The sequence below is a fragment of the Medicago sativa genome, chromosome 4, assembly GCF_051527215.1.
Source record: "Medicago sativa cultivar Bolivia chromosome 4, Bolivia_mono, whole genome shotgun sequence".
Lineage (NCBI taxonomy): Eukaryota > Viridiplantae > Streptophyta > Magnoliopsida > Fabales > Fabaceae > Medicago > Medicago sativa.
Genome location: NC_140752.1, coordinates 27,471,406 through 27,474,215, shown reverse-complemented (window position 1 = coordinate 27,474,215; position 2,810 = coordinate 27,471,406). Strand labels below are relative to the sequence as shown.

General features: G+C 35.7%; 1 pseudogene across 1 annotated transcript; it reads right to left on the bottom strand.

The window, feature by feature from the left end:
- Positions 1 to 998: 998 nt before the first annotated feature.
- LOC146927429 (oligouridylate-binding protein 1-like) lies at positions 999 to 2,592 on the bottom strand (annotated as a pseudogene). Its single transcript, XR_015007947.1, has 8 exons — positions 2,510 to 2,592; positions 2,382 to 2,387; positions 2,159 to 2,269; positions 1,991 to 2,067; positions 1,857 to 1,918; positions 1,680 to 1,767; positions 1,305 to 1,480; positions 999 to 1,119 (listed from the first exon to the last, which is right to left on the bottom strand). The product of XR_015007947.1 is annotated as an oligouridylate-binding protein 1-like (transcript).
- Positions 2,593 to 2,810: the final 218 nt, after the last annotated feature.

Here is a 2,810-nt window from a genome sequence, read left to right as displayed (position 1 = left end):
GTGTAGTTAACACATTAACATAATCACAAAACACAACCAAAGTCATGGATAATAACTGATTTGATTTCTGATGAAAAATTTACTTTACCTGTTAAGCTAACTTAGTCCGAATTAAGTTAAGCGGATAAGTAAAAAGCACAGTTGTCCCTCCAGAGAGGGACCCTGCCATAAGGTCAAGGGTAGGACCTTTCCAAACATTAGGAAATACACGCTAGACACGAACTTCCTCTATCACACCAGGCCCAAGAGTATGGAAATGGCAATGGAGATCAAGCTATTTGCCTGTAAAATCACCAAAGGCCGTAATGATTAAAATGGAAACAACAATTTCCGCGCAGATTTCAAAGATACAACTCACAAGTAAATATAACATATATTGTAAAATCAAAAGGTGGAAATTTAAAAGCTAAAGTCTTAATACATCTCTAACATAATGGCCAAAGTAGAAATGGAGAACAAAACAAAAAGCTAAACCAGGTGAAGGAATACAAATATTGGTTATGGGCCAATGGGTTTCAAAATATTACTTTGGTTGCATCATAAAATAATAAGCTTGGAAAATCGTCAATGGACTATTGCCAGGTCAACTATTTCATTCAAACCATAGATTGAAAAATGGATATAAACAAAGTTTCTCACCTCCGATCCAAGGTTACCCACATAAACAGTTGTATATTGAGGATTGTTCTTAGGAACATTAGATATCTCTTTACTGTCCTCTGTAGGATCAAAAGTGTTTGTTAATTGAATATCTAGTATTCCATCTGTTAACTAAGAAAACGGATGTCTTTATGAACGTAATACTTTTTAAAAGTTTAATCACCTAAATTTTTAAAAGTTTAATCACCTAAAAATCTTCAGGTCAAGGGTAAAAAGAGGACACCAAAGTTTTAGTAAGCCCCCAGATCTATTTTTAAATCAAGAAATATAGAAGTTAAATGTGAAAGTACTTCCAACCATTCTATTATTATTACGGGAACTACGACATAATTTACTCACCAGATGAACCATTTGTTAGTTCCACCACACTTTTACTGTCTGAGTTTTGCTTCTCTTCTATACCGCCAACACCTTTTGTTGCCCAGTTGCAGCGTATTTGTCTACTTCCAAGTCACTTACCTGAAAGGCACAGACAGGGCATCATTATTCATTGATCATAAGTGAAAACAATATGAACTATAATCAATTAAACAGTGCATCACCAGAAGTCGATATGCTGAAAAACAAATATAAAGGACATTTATCATCATGAACTTTTAAAATAAATAAACATAGGAAGTCATAATCAATTCACACAAAAGAACCTAATGTGCAACTCCCTTGATCTGAGACGATGGTTTTGTTTCGGTATTTACTAACGAAAAATCAATGGAGACTTTTCCAAATTGTAATCGGCTAAAATAAAATAAGGTTAAGGAATGAAACAAATCCAAATCCCCTTGAACGCCCAGTCTTCTGATCCCACATAACTCTTGCATCTCTAAAACCATCAAAAAGATAAATTTAGTGAGCCATGCCAAGTCACCAACAAAGTTGTTTAGTATGCAATGCACCATTATCACATATATGGAAGCACAAACACATTTTTTCTAATTTTGAATAAATGAAGATTGCTCCAATTCCAAATATATAAAATGGATGCTATTTTTACTAAGAAATCATAGGAGAATGAAGCTTACCAACAATTTTGGTAGACAGAAAAGCATGCGAAAAGTGTAGCATCGGTAACCTCAGGACTGAGGTCACCAACAAATATGTTGTAATGACCTCCAAATTCAAAGAAACATATTATATAATATATTAACCAAAATGATTTGTTCAAAACATTCGTATCTTATAATTATCTCTGAACTAACCTGATGTATCCTCTCTTTGACGACTGGCATATGCCCAGTTAACTTTGATAGGTAGCCCGAATCTACAAACCATTGAATTGAACTGGGTGAAAATCCAAACCAACCTAACACAATTATAGAAGAACTGCACTTACAGATGCCTTCCATTGAGAGTTAATATGGCCAGAGCAGCAAATCTGCGATCGAAGTAATGAATGAATCCATAGGATAACTGCAAAAGAGAGACATAAGATGTCAAATACAAATCCATAGTACTTCAAATCAATATTTAGACAAAGACACATGCATATATAAAAATATACCTTCTCTTTCCTAAAAAGTTTACACCCTTCAACTGGACCAGTACCCGAAAAACTTCTTACAGAGGTGGTTCAGTTACTTGTGTATGGACGTTGCCCACATACCTGCATTTTCTAAAAGATAAAAAAGCAACACAAAATCAGCAAACAACAAAGCCAAAGACTCAAACTTTCGAAACATCCAACACCAAACAAAACACCAAACCGGAATCAACAACCAACAAACCTAAATCTGAGACATGCAATCAGGTCACAAAAACAAAAATGAAACAAAAAATACACAAAGATCATTCAATCTGAGACATGCATGGCTTTAGATTGGAAATTACCTTCACCTGGTCGTCTCTCTCTTACTCCTCCGCACCGGCGCCGCCGTGTTTCGCTGGCGTCGGAAGAGCTGGCAACAGATTCAATAAAGTGGACCTCACCGCCACCATCGCCACAGGATCCGCGACAGTGAGGAAAACGATGAGGATGGAGAGATCAAGGCAGACGAGAGAGAGAGAGTGAGGAAAGGAGAGGGAGGGGAATGGATTCTCAGGAGAGAGGTTGAGGCTGAGATCAGTCGTGTTTCTCTCTCTTTATTTTGTTTTATTAGTTTTATTATTTTTTTCATAGTTTTTTTTTATTTTTTTTTATAAATAGCCCACGTATT